The following is a 13,990-nucleotide window of genomic DNA, read 5'->3' on the forward strand; positions in this document are numbered from 1 at the left end:
GCGCTCGCTCGCGAGCAGTGGAGCCAGTCGTGAGCTTCGTGCCGTGGTTGCTGGGGCGATGCGCCTGGCGCATCGACCGACGTGCGCGACTGCAGCAGCAGCAGTAGTAGTAAAAGCAGCAGCAACGAGTGGTGTATTGCGCGTCGCACCCGTATCGCGCCCGTTGTCCGTCGTCATCGCCGTCGTCGTTGGTGCCGGACTCACTGGAACGACGACGCTCGCACGTGAGCACGTCGCCGCGGCCGCGAGATGAGAGACGTGAGTCCCTTCGATCGGTCCACCCTCTCTTTCTCTCTCACCCTCTGTCTATCTCTCTTTCTCTTTCTCTCTCTCTATCTCATTCTATCTCTCTTTCTCATTCTCTGTCTCTGCCGTACGCCTCGAGCTTCCGTGTGTGTCGCGGCACTACGGAGGAATACAACGGAAAGAACTAGCCATCTTTGAAACCCTCCCCGAACAGCCTGCCTCCCCGAACTGCGTATACTCGCGATACGCGTATTCGCGGCATTACGGAGATGTCGTGCCAATCAGACGTCGAAATGGCACCCCCCGCGTTGTCCGTCTCGCTCGGTCTCTTTCTCTCTCTCTCTTCCCCCTCCTCTTGTTTCCGTCGTGGCTGCTCGGTGTTAGTCGTGGCGCCTGTTCTTCTGGAGAACGCGACTACGATATCGCGAAGAAATGTTCAAACGCATCGCGTCTGCAATTGGTTTCACGCTCGTCGTCGAGGACGAGGTCATGAGCAGCAGGTGTTGCCTGCCCCCTAGATATCGGCCCCCTAATATAAGTCATCTCCTCCCCCTGTCCCTCCACCGATTACTAGAGTAAAGGATTAATCCTGACCCTGGAAAAAAATATGAAACTCGCGTCTCCGGGAGTGTTCGCGACGTTGAGGTAACCGTGACACCAATATTTGCGCAGTAGTATAGCGAAGGAAGGCCGACGAGGCTTGACGGGGCAATTTCTTTTAATGGCAAAGTTAAGAAACCCCAAGTAGAATTGTTAAAGTTAGCTTCGTCTGGTGTGTCGGGAGCTCTTACTGTTGCGGTATCAGAGCGTAGAAACATACGAGAGACGACGAGCTTACGCGGTAATTGGCTCGGGCTAGCATCAGGTGTTGCCTTGAAAAATATTGTCATTGGCAATAATCGCCCCTAGAAGCTGGGATTGCAGCACGCCGACCCTAGAAACTTACTGCTAATCAAAGTACGGTAAATATGGGGTAAATGTGTCGCGATAGACTTTGACTGAAGATTTATAACTGTTATCGTTTGGTTGCTTTTAAAAGATACGTTTATCAAATTTCAATAATCGGAGAACATATATAGACCGATATATGAAAGCACAACTAATTAAAAATGAGTCTTATTTGCTGTCGTAGCTGAATCTTTCAGTTCTGATATTTCTTTATCACATTTTTAAGTTCACCAAACTGCGTCAAGAACAAATCGAAATTTTGGTTTAGTAAGAATCTCTAGATCCGTTTCAAAAAGACATTGGAAATGGGAAAAAGAGTATCAAGTGCATTTTTCATTTTAATCCTCCTCAGACCAATCTGTTTTTCATTGCTTAGAACAACTGGGTCACTGGTAAACGGTTATATTTTTCAAAAAAGTTTACGAACTTTAAAAAAGTTTGAAAAAATTTGATGTACTCGTTAAACATTTAGAAACACAATTGTACATATAGTAATTATTTCACCTGAAATGTTTTTCTTTTTTTTTTGTACACGTCTGAATTTAAAGCAGTAAAAAAATTTATCATTTGGGTTAATATGACGCAGCTTGGTCTGTGAAAGATTAATTTCTATGCAAAGCATTTCTATGCAAAGTGTGCTAATATTTCTCTTATTAAGAACTTAAAAAAGTTAGAATTTAGAACTTAAAAAAAATATACTGTCAAATTTTAGTTCTGCAGGTATATAGGGTGGTCGTTAAGTACTTTGAAAGATTTTAAGAGGTAGTTCCTCGCACTAATTCAAGGTGAAAAACTTTATATGTCTAAAACGGCTTGGTTTCTAAAAGGTACAAGGTGCTAAAGTTAAAGAAAAAAAATTATAAAAACCATTTAGGTTATTTTCAACATACAGGGTTTCAAAAAATAAAATGTTTCTTTCAACTTTGACATCTTGTACCTTTAAAATTAAATCGTTTCAAACTTATGAAGTTTTCGTCTTGAATTAGCGTGAGAAATCATCCCTTAAAATTTTTTATAGTATTTTTGATACGGATTTATACAAAGATAAATTGTAACAATTCTCTATGATAAAACCTAAGTATAATAAAATCCTTGAGAAAAAATTCTAGTTTTTTCGATTTTCAGAAGTAAACTCGTACAATTGTTAAAGAATTAGTTCGCACGTGAAAACGTTAGGACGTCACCGTAGCGTACTGTCACCGTAACTCCCATCAATTCTAATGTCAAGATTCGAGGTTGGCGGACGGCACTCGCCTTGAAAAACATTGCGTCAGCTCTGACGCCACTAATAACCTATTCCAGGGGGCGAGATTACCCTACTCCCTGAAGACGTAATACTAGCTTCGAAACTAGTTAAAACAAACACGTACACACGAGCTAGCACCCACGCAAGAACGTCTGAAGGATGTACGTGAGACGTCTGAAGAGAGCAATACATATTCATCAGACACTTTTGACAGTATTTCGCTTATTTTTCTGATGTCTTATTCTACTTATTTACAGAAGGCGTCTCGCGCTTGTTGTCCCTCGTTATCGTTCCTGTTCCTCATCGATCCCGCCATTGGTTCGTTCATTCGTCCGTTCGTTCGGTCGATCTTCGGGAAAGCCGCCGACGCGGGTTGGCGGTCCGTTAAAAATTTGATAGGGTTAAGGGCGGTTCCTCGGCTCGGCCTCGACCAAGAAGAAGGTAGAGCCTGTGCACAATTTCCTCTTTCCCTTCCTGCCACCCCTTTCTCTCTCGTAACACTTTTCAGCCCTCGACCTCGTGGCCGAAGATCGATCCCCGGTGGTGACGTGCTGCGTGAGCACACCCTCGTGGAAAAAAGCGGTCGCTCGGTCGCGTTAATAACTAATAACGACGACGGCCACGGCGTATACACGTATATGCGGAGGCCGACACGCGACGGCACCTTCTTTTGCTTATCCGGGGCGTCGCGGCGCTCGCTCGTTCCCTGCGAGCGTATGAGCACGTGCCACGTGAACGTGAGCGAGAGAACGTAAGATAGCGGCTTGCTGAAAGGGAGGAACGGAGAAAGAGTGAGAGAGATCAGAGGGGTAAAGAGAGGATGAGCTCCCCACCATTCGCCAACGAATCACGGGGTGACGGAAGCGTTTGGTAGCGCACGTGGTGATGACGATCTTCCTCGTCGAAGGCAAAAATAGCTTTCCATTAACGAAAACGTCGCGGTGCTCGAGTAGTGCTTGACCTCCGTGAGCGATTAAAGGGAAAAGAGCCTCTGTTGGCTCGACTCTAGTCGCACGCTCTGGGGGATCGATGAGAAAAGTTCATTCCACAGTTAATTAGTAAATGATCTTCGCTCTAGTAGAATCTCCATTCGAAGTGAGTAACTTGAATTGCCGGAATATCTGATATTTTCAGCTTTGAGAGTGATGACCGAGCTACGCGTAGCTTTCAACGAGGAGAACCGTCGTATCTGTCCAACGTGCCTACTTCCAATCATCCTGTGTATAGAAAGAAAGTTCGAATGTGCTGTGGGTAGTTTAAATGTGCCTGTAAATTGCCCGTACTTGCAGAAAGATTTAGTTGACGTTTAATTATTAAGATGTTACGCGGGCGACACGGTGAAGTGCTTTCCTAGCGTTCGAGAAACAAAACTTCGAGTACAAAAATCAACAACACGAAATTTGCTTTGAGGTTTCAAAAGTCATTTCTTGTGCACACTGAGAGAAATATTTGGTGAGATAGATCAAACGCGTTTAGCTAAATAGCGATTAAATAAATTTTATACAATTACTAATAGTTCTTTTGACCAAACAATCTCTAGCATTAGCCAAGCAATTGTTTTTATACAACTGTAATCAAATGGTTCGTTAAATGTATCCAAGTTTTTGATACCAATAACTACAAAATTCGTTTGATCATTATTTATCTAAACATTTGAACAGTTGATATTTCTCTCAGTGCAGTACATTTGGCTAAACATCAAGAATCTAAGCGTGAAATGTTTTTCTGCCAGGATTTTGAGAAATTAAAGTTGCTAAAAATTTCGGCATTTTTTGATGATTAATAACTTTGGACTGGATGTGCTACAAACTTCCGCAAAGTTTGAAACGGAGAATCTAAACCACCACTATATAGGATAAAAAGTAAACCAAGCAAGAGTAGTTTTTAAGTTGTATCCAATCTGAAACTGACTTTACCTAATCTACGAACCCGTATAGAAGCACATTTAACTCTAAAAGACAAATTTTCACTAAATATGACAATTTTATATTTTGGGGATCGCTGTACAGGAATCTAAACTCAAATTTCAAAAATTAAAAATAGCGGATTTAATATGTCGAATGTAATTACGGAATGTACAACTGGTTAGTTTTAACTTTTGGAATTTGTGTTTCGTGTTCAGCGACCTCAAAAATGTATTGGGGTCATTTTTTGTGAAAATTTATCTTTTAGAACTAAATGTGCCCATGACGGCCAACGAGTTCATAAATTAGAATATATTATGGAACTCATCGAAATGGTTTCCAATCGGAATTATTCAATTATTTCCTAGATTACTATTATATTTTCTAGAGAAAACAAAATAATTCCGATCGGAATTCACAGTTCTATAATATCAGTCTAGATAATGTCAATTTAATGTGATTAGATACAATCTTAAAACTATTCTTGTTTGGTTTATTTTTTATCCTATAATGATAGTTTAGATCTTTCAAACTTGCGGAAGTTATAACTCTTCCCACAGTTCAGAATTATCAATCATCGAAAAATGCTAAAATTTTTAGCAATTTTAATAGCAGACTCAAAATCCTGACGTAATAAAGATCATTTACGCTCAAATTTGTGTTTAGCAGCATAAGACATGGCTTATTAAATCTTAAGGCAGAAGGAGTTCATTTTTTGTCGCTTAGGGTAATTTTTTATACCCTACAGTACGTAACATTTTTATATTGGAATTATAACAAAGAGAAAGGTATTTAAAAACTTATTCGTGAGATACAAATTTATTTCACTGAAATAAATCTATATTTATATAGATGAAGCGAAATAAAATTTTATTCTTGACAAGTAAACGTATTAATAAGAGAGACGAGATATATTTCACAGAACTGCGTATTTCACAAACCGGTTAAATTTTTTAACCGACAAATAATCAATAAATAACGAAGAAAATATCACCAATATTTGCTCGCATTCGACTTTTTTTCTCAGCGCAGCTGGAAAACTGTATTAAAAACAATTTTTCTCCATCAGACGTTATCATGGGATACTTCGCTTTTTCAATCAATCTATCGACTCTCGAGAGAGATGTAACACGCGCGTTCTTTGATATAAAATAATTAAGAAAGCCCTCTACATCATGTTCCATCGTATACGATAAAATGTTCATACAAATCGTTTATAAAAAATGTAATTCTGCGGGGAGTGCTATACTAGACGGTTAGCTTCAGCAATCGCTCAGAAAACTCTCCTGGAAGCGCGAGAGGCTCCGCATCCATAATTTAAGAGGCATATCCTCTCTCTTTCTGCATTATGTACATTTCTCTCACACGTGCGACAAGTGCAACAAACTCAACGACGCCCTCGTTTTTTTGCCCTCCCCTCCCGCCCTCGCCCATTCTCTCGCTTTGTTCGGTTTCGCTCTCTCGCGCGGAATGCATTAAAGGGCGCTCGAGTACGCGCTCGCTCGGCCGAATGTCGGGTGTGGATGGCGCACGTGGCACGCGCGTAAACGCTATAAATGTAACTTGGACAGTTCCGACCCCGTCCCATTCCATCGCACAGTAAATTCAGAATACACGCGTGACAGTCATGCTAACCGTCACGGGAAATTGGATTCAATTCCCGCGTTCCTCTCACCCGCTCGAGGCCCGCCAATGAAATGCCTTCGATCCTTCCGCGTATGTTTCCAATAATTTCGAAAAAAGGTACTTTCCATGCTAGCAGTAGATTGCATTTTGTGTTAGAAAGATTAACAATACAAGAACGTGAGAGAATGTTTATTTTTAAATTTAAAAAAAAATTTTTTTTAAGCGACTCAATTTTTAAACTCTCTGTCTTGGTGGTTTCATATAAAATGTAATAAAAAATATCAGAGCATATTCATATACGTTTTGCTATGTAAGTAACAAAAATACTGAGTATTTACTCGTATTATTTCTGTATCTTTTACGCAGTACATTTAAAGAAAACCACAAACAAGAGTTTAAAATCAAAGAGTTTAGAGTCAAAGACTGCTTTTAAAATTTTCTGTCAAATTCTCAGAAGTAAATACTAAGAAACGCTTATTGTTCTTATTATACCCCAGTATACATTAAATATTTATCGTTGCATACATAAAAGTATAAATAAAGTATGGTATTAGAAATAAATAAATACAAATTGATTATTTTATAAGTATATCATACTGAGAAAAAAAATTGTTAACATAATTAAGTTTTTCAACTTCATTAAATTTCTTCAACTCAAGTATTTATATATTTAAATTAATTAGTATTTAAATGAACTAAAGGAATTTAATTAGGATTAGTTAAGTTAATATATCTTTTAACTAAAATAAGTTAAAATTAATAGCTTATAAAACTAAATTAGTCACGTTAAAAGTTAAGATTAAGATAATGTAAGTTCAATTAAAAGTTAAGGTTTACTACCCAATCTTGAATTTAATTTAACTTAAACACATAAATACTTGAATGAAAGAAATTTAATTAAGTCAGCAACCAATTTAGTCAAGTTAATAATTTTTTTATGTGATGTAATATAAATAAGCATAAATAAAATATGCAATTACTATAAAATTGTCTGGGATATTAACATTAGAATTACCAACATTTTTTTATTCATTGAAAAAACTACAAATAAATTTATAAAATAGAAAAAATGATGAGAAATTAAATATTTTATCAGAACAAAGGAAATAATAACGAAAAGTTAGAAAATTTTATAATTTTATCACATGCACAAAAAGTAAAATATTAATTAAAAAAAATAGAAATAGTTAATAACTAATCGTGTGATGCTTTTAATGTATTAAATAGTATTAGTATAAGTAGCGAATACAAAATTTCCTTTCAACATTACTTTTAAAATTTTCACCGACGGAAGGCAATATGAATTCATTATTGTTGTAACTTCTCGAAAATGCAAGCTAAGTACGCAATCATGAATTAATAATAGTAATGAAATCTAACTTCGAACGAAACATTAAGGGAAACCTTGAAATAATAATGCTGCCTCGGTCATCAAAATTACATTTCAGCCGGACTAGAGATAGTTACACGTACAAATTAGTTTACACTCGCGTAAACTCGTTCTGCGAAGTTCACGGACTGCCGAAATTTTTATTCATCCCTTTCTCTTTTTACGTCAATGCCATCGTGTCATCGCGCGCCATTTTTATCCGGTTTCCTGAAAGAAAGTCCCTTCGTCATCCTCCGTGGACCCGAGACAGCGAAGGGTCGACAGCGCGTGACGCAAAAATAAGTCATTGTGGACGACGCCATCATTGATCGCGCGCGCCGCTTATAAATGTCTCTCCCCATATTATTAATAGATGGATTCGCCGGCCGTTTATACTCGCGATTATCGAATGTATCGCTCGTAAGCGGACCGCGCCGACGGGCAATTTCTCGGGCGATTTTCCGCGCGATTTCTGATACAACGCATACGTTCCCGGACATTGTCGATTTATTCAATAGAATAAATTCACCTCTATTTCTCGCATGTAATTAATTGACGTTGAGATCGCCGCCGCTTTATCCTTGAGGGATGTACGCGCCACATCTCAAAGATATGAAAATTTCAAGGACTTCTTTTGTTACGTTTGAGCACCAATTCTCTTATTGATTTAACTGTGAGAAAAAGTTGTTAACTTAAAGCTCACTCAAAATCTAAGTAAAATTTAATAATAGTATGTATGAAATATTTAATATAAATTAACATAGAAAATAAAATTAAAGTCAAGATAGGTCTATACATGGTTAGAATAAGATTTTGGAGCTGAAATAATATTCTTTGTGATTTTACATACAATTCCTGATTCTTTTCAAACTGTGTACCGTTACTTTCGTTTGGACCACTAAAAAGTGGTCGGATCCAAAGATTAGTCTATTATATCAATTAATAAATTAAATTAAATTAATTACATTAAAATTACTTTATAATAGAATTTTGTTAATTAATAGTGGACTATAAAAAATAAAAACGCGTAAAACCTGAAAAAACCTACTAGGCTATTATTTTTTTTTTTTAAGGTTTTATAAATCCTGCTTCGTACAAGCAAATGTTTAAAAATGCGACGAGTTTTTATATGCGCAATTTTCCAAAGATCGCAATCGCTATATCGTGATCAAAGTAACTTACACCAGATGCTTTCGGGTTAAGTGCGATTCGGGGAGGGAGAGAAAGGGAGGGAAAAGAGGGAAGGGGAAATTTACTTAGCGCTGCGGACACACGTTTCGTGAATATTCAACATTGCGACGTGCACCGGCCACGCAATGCAGTGGCAATTCGAGACGTTGGCGCGCTAACGCGAGAACAGGGGCATGAAAAAGGGAGAGGTGGCGTAAGGGCTCGCGTGGAAAGACGCTGACTATTTTCCCCAAGTAACATCGTAAGCGTTGCTTTTTACGACTGGCGTGACGCGAAATTGGAAAAGTTAACGATTGCCATGCTAATGAGGAAGATTTAGTTAGAACACGTTACTCTGGCGTGTGTGGAAAATATTATTGCTTGTCTAACAATTTTGCAGCACTGTGCAAGGCTCGAATTTCTTCTTCGCGATTCTAATTTCAGATAAACGAAAGTAATGATCGTTATGTATAATGCTAACAACCAGAACAAATTATCCATTTAAAATTTTAAACTTGTATAAAAACCAGTTCGATACACATATAAGTATGCATACATTTTTTTTATATAAGTTTTGTTTTATTTTTGGCAATCCAATATCTTGAAAAATATCGGAGATACAGAGAAACATTTCAGATAAAAGTACGATTTAACGAGGAACACACAATAATAAGAGAAACAAAAATTAAATTAAATTAAATTAAAATATTTAGATAGAATTAAAAGAAGATACTTCATTGTTCAATTGTGTTGTTACAAGTGGCATAATTTATTTAAAAAGCAATGTTGCCTTTAAACCAATTTATTATATCGAAATATAAATCTCTATACTACTGATTTTTTTTTTTTTTTTTTTTTAGTAATTCTATCTTAATATTTTTATATATAAAATAATCAGAAGAATTATATTATATCAAGAAAAGAATATAATTCTGTTTAAAAATAGTGATGACTTCTATACGACTTCAAGAAGTCGATTTTCTTCGGAAATTAATTTTACTATTACTTGTCCTCCCTTAGATCGTGCAACTTTTATCTAAAATGGTTTTCCGTATCTCCCATATTTTCCGAGATATTTGACTGTTAAAAATAAAATAAAACACTCTGTGTATACATACAAATATATAATATAAATATGTACGTGTACTATATGTACGTAACTTTTTAAATTTGCATAAGAGACATAATTATTCGCGATGTTTACAAAGTATATATTTCTATAAGAATTTATTGCATCTGCCATATTTATTTTAATTCTCTGCAATTATGTTATTAATTTATCGGTAGTTATTACCTCGTAAATTTCGTTACTAATAAATACCTTCATTGACATATCAATACCATTTGTTTTTCATATTTACTCCTTTTATCTCTCAATACATGTCCCGTATTTAATAATTAACAGAGCGTAAAAAATACATTTTTTATTGAATTTATATCTGGTTCACGAGCAACCTCTTCCGCGCCGTTTACATTTTGCGTTAATTTCCTCTGGGCTCGCTCCAAGAATTCGGTGTATTTGCACCGCAGATTCGCCTGTCGCGATAGCGGCGACGCGGGAGCAAATTCGATTAACGGAACGGCGAAAAACGGCGAGGCGTATCGAAACATATTCATAAGCCTCCACGGGACAACCATTTATTTTCCGCGAAGCAGGTGGTGTTTCTTCTGCTCCCGCGTCAGATACCGATCACGGGTTCGTGATCAATTCGCTTTTCACACCTCATCGAGTTCGTTACTCGAGCGCACCGCCGAATCTCGCTCGGGGCGCCCGCGTCCGACCTGGGCGTGGAAATCCACGTTGTTTCTATCAAACGCAATACGCATACGGTTCCGCTCAAACCGCGTGTGCAATTTTCGCGAAAAAACCTTCAAAAAAAAACCGCTTTAAAAAAATATTGAAACGTGGAAAACGCGTGGGAACGATTGCAAGGTGGTTTCACGCGAGCGAGCGTGGGTCGACGGTGGACGTCCGAGGAATCCTGCAAATCATCCCCCTCGAGTGGTGCCCTTGGCTGAGTAGGAGTTCGCGTTCGTGACTGTGTGTCAGCACGCACGTGCACGCGGCTATTGCACGAAACGCGGAAGGCTGCTGGTCAGGCCAGGCCAGGCCAGGCCAGGCCAAGCCAGGCCAGACCAGACCAAACTCGCCCGTCGGGTTCGCGTACATTGCACAATCAGGCAATGCCAGGGCGACCGAGTTCGATAGGACGACCTGGTGTATTTATAGGCGACGATGTATACACACTGGCCTGCCGGCGGTCGCGCATAACCCGCGCACAATTTGCACACATTAAGCCGATCACATGTTTCGGTCGGGTGATCCGTGAATTCTGTCCCGATTGCATCCCCGATGCGCTCAATTCAATTCCCCGCCTTGATCGCGAGCTGTGCAATATAATATTGGTCGATCGAATTAGCGTGCCGCGGCTACTTGGCAATTTAACGTGACGAAGAAACTTGGGGGCCTCGGTTGACGAAACAGAAAAAACTTGCTGTAAAAATAATTATTACTTGCGCCGCTATTTAAATAATTTTGTCCTCACAGTGATTTGTGTCTATAAAATATTTCACTTCGAAAAACTTACGATATCTTTATCAGCCTTTAAATCAGAAATAAAGAGAAGAAAAAAAAACTTTCGCGAAGAATAAATTCGATGCCCAACGCCAAAGCACAAAACATTTTTACTCTTGATAATTAAATAGTTTTTATTAATCAATAAACTAATCAACTAATAAAAAAACTAATAATATATAATAATGGATACTTTAAAGATCTGACAATTTTTATATATTCGACAAGCACATAAGCACGTTCTTAAGAAAAAAATCGTATTCATATATAAATTCAAATTCTAAATTTTATATAAATGTTCCAAAACTCAGTTTGTAATAATTATTAAATAAAATATGATCAATAGCAAGAATTATCAGTCAAAAAAATCGGTCGGTCTGTTGCAACACTGCATGTGCATAATAATTTTGCTTAAAGTAATTTATTTCTGTAAAATACGTGAGCATCAGTCGGAATATTATAATGACTGACTTTCATAAATTTTCTCATGAGATCTTTGGAGAAAAAAATCATCGCGGAGAATATATTCACGTTCAATATCAGCATTTACAGAACATTTTTATTTTTCTAATTAATAAAATAGTATTTTTTCAATTTAAACACTAATAATAAAATAAATAATAATAAATATTTTTTCTTCTCTTCTTCTTCTAGACATTTAACATCGGGAGTCTTAAGCTTGTAAAAATAAATTCTCTAATTTTCATCAAAAGTTCGATAAAAAAAGCAGATTCTTAAAATACTCGATATATTTAAGTCTAAATTTACACATATAGATGATTGTAAATTTTATATCGTCTTGTTATATAAATATTCCAGAAGTCAATTTGCAATAATTATTAAACAAACGATCGATGACAAGAACAAGAATAAGATTGATCAAAATGCCATTTTCTGTTACAGCATGTGTAGAATAATTTTATATAAAGTAATTTGTCTCTATGCTGTTAAAAAAAAGTATATTAAATTTAATATACTTGTAACAGAAACAAATTACAAGCAAGTATATTAAAAATATTTAATATACCCATTTGAAATATCAATGAAACGCGCATGTACAAAAGTATACTTTTCAATAATAGATACGTTAAATTTAATGCACTTGTGTAATTTAGAAGTACATTGAATTTCATACATTTTTAACAGCGTATAAAATATTCGTGCATTGGTCCGGAAATTATGATATTCCTTTCAGTCCTTTTATGGAATTGCAGAACAAATTTTTGAAAACAAAGTAAAATATTTTTGCGTCCAATTATCTACAAAATATTTTTATTTTTTAATAATTTAATAAAACAGTATTTCTTAATATATCTGAACGCCAATATTAAAATGAATAACATTAAATTATAATAAACATTTTTTTTTAGAAATACCTAACGTCGGGAGAAACCTGCGAATTAGACAAGTAACAAGTTGTACCTTTCTTAATAAGTAAGCAAGGTAAAGACACTTAGTTTTCTCTTGTATTCATACCTCGTTATTGAAAAGTACAATCTAGTTGTCTAATATTCAATTTATTCAGCTGGTTTCGTTTGCAGATTGTACCACTTTTGCGGTTACTTACTGATTGCTATATGTATATCATCCTATCATTGCAAACATTGTAGAACTTGATTTGTAATAATTATTAAGCAAACGATCGATGGCATGGACAGTTTGATGGAATATCGGTCAAAGTGTCATATCCCGTGGCGGCAATACAGCGTCTACAGAATAACTTTGTATATAAAGTAATCTGTGTCTATAAAATATTTATATATCGATCCAAAAATCGTGATAAGACAAATAGTTCAATTACTGACAATGTCCCAAGCAATGGAAATTCAATCTGTAATGCTTTCTTAAAAGTAAACATTGTATTGTTATATGATTGTATTTAATTTTACTGAACTCTTAAACGGTTCTACTTATTATAAAACTTTATTAAAACTTAATTGTTATAATATTTTATTTTGTTAAAGGTAAAATGTTAAGTTTTTAATTTAAAAAAGGCATTTAAGATCGAATTTTTAGTATTTGGAATATTATCAATAATTGGGTCATTCATCTTCATCTTTTTTTAGCCTTTTCTCGAGAAATTTAAAAAAATGAAAATCTCTGAAAAATAAATTCATGTCTAGCACTAAAGTATCTGAGAAACATATTTTTTATTTTTAATAAAATAATGTTTTTATTAATCAATAAGCTAATTAATAGTACAGTTAATAAGTAATAACATAATATAGAAACCCCCCCGTCTCAAAACAAATTTGTAAAAAGAAGCAATTTCAATTTTTATCACAATATCCAATAGAGAAGTAGGTTCTTAAAATTTACATATTTATTATAAATTCATGTTTATTTAGAATCTAAATTCTACATCGTATCATTATGTAAATATTCAGTTTATAATAATTATTATACAAATTATGATTATCGATGACAAGGACAGTTGACGAAATATCGGTCAAAGTGTGTTGCGGCACTGCAGAATAATTTTGCCTAAAGTAATTTGTGTCTATAAAATATAATACTTGTTCATCGATCCGAAAATCATTATGTAATATCTTCAGCCTTTTCATTCAATTTAAAAAAGAAAAGAATATTTGTAAAGAATAAATTTGCGGTCAGAGCATCCACGAAATGTTCTGATTTTTATTAATTAATGAAACAGTGTTTTTAATTAATAAGATAACCAATAGCAAACTAATAACAGGATTGATGATAATAAATAATAACGGATACTTCATAGGATACATGATGCCAGGAGTCTTAAATTTATAAAGAATGCAATTTCAATTCTCATCAAACATCTGGCAAACAAGCACGCGAAAAAAAGTCATTAAAATTAACAAGATATATTTGAACGAGCAAATTTTGATGAAAGTAAAGAGAATTTCTGGTCATTACAATCAAATAGTTTG

The 13,990-nt window shown here is 35.6% G+C and overlaps 1 protein-coding gene across 8 annotated transcripts in view; it reads left to right on the top strand.

Annotated features, from left to right (window-relative positions):
- The window catches only part of LOC105201728 (whirlin), a 124,943-nt gene continuing 110,953 nt past the window's right edge, over positions 1-13,990 (top strand). For all 8 annotated transcript variants that reach the window (XM_039456813.1, XM_039456815.1, XM_039456819.1 and 5 more), the window contains exon 1: positions 1-258. The gene's annotated coding sequence lies outside the window, so the exon portion shown is untranslated. The remainder of the gene's footprint in view (positions 259-13,990) is intronic.

This window comes from Solenopsis invicta, chromosome 13 (genome assembly GCF_016802725.1).
Source record: "Solenopsis invicta isolate M01_SB chromosome 13, UNIL_Sinv_3.0, whole genome shotgun sequence".
Taxonomy (NCBI): Eukaryota; Metazoa; Arthropoda; class Insecta; order Hymenoptera; family Formicidae; genus Solenopsis; species Solenopsis invicta.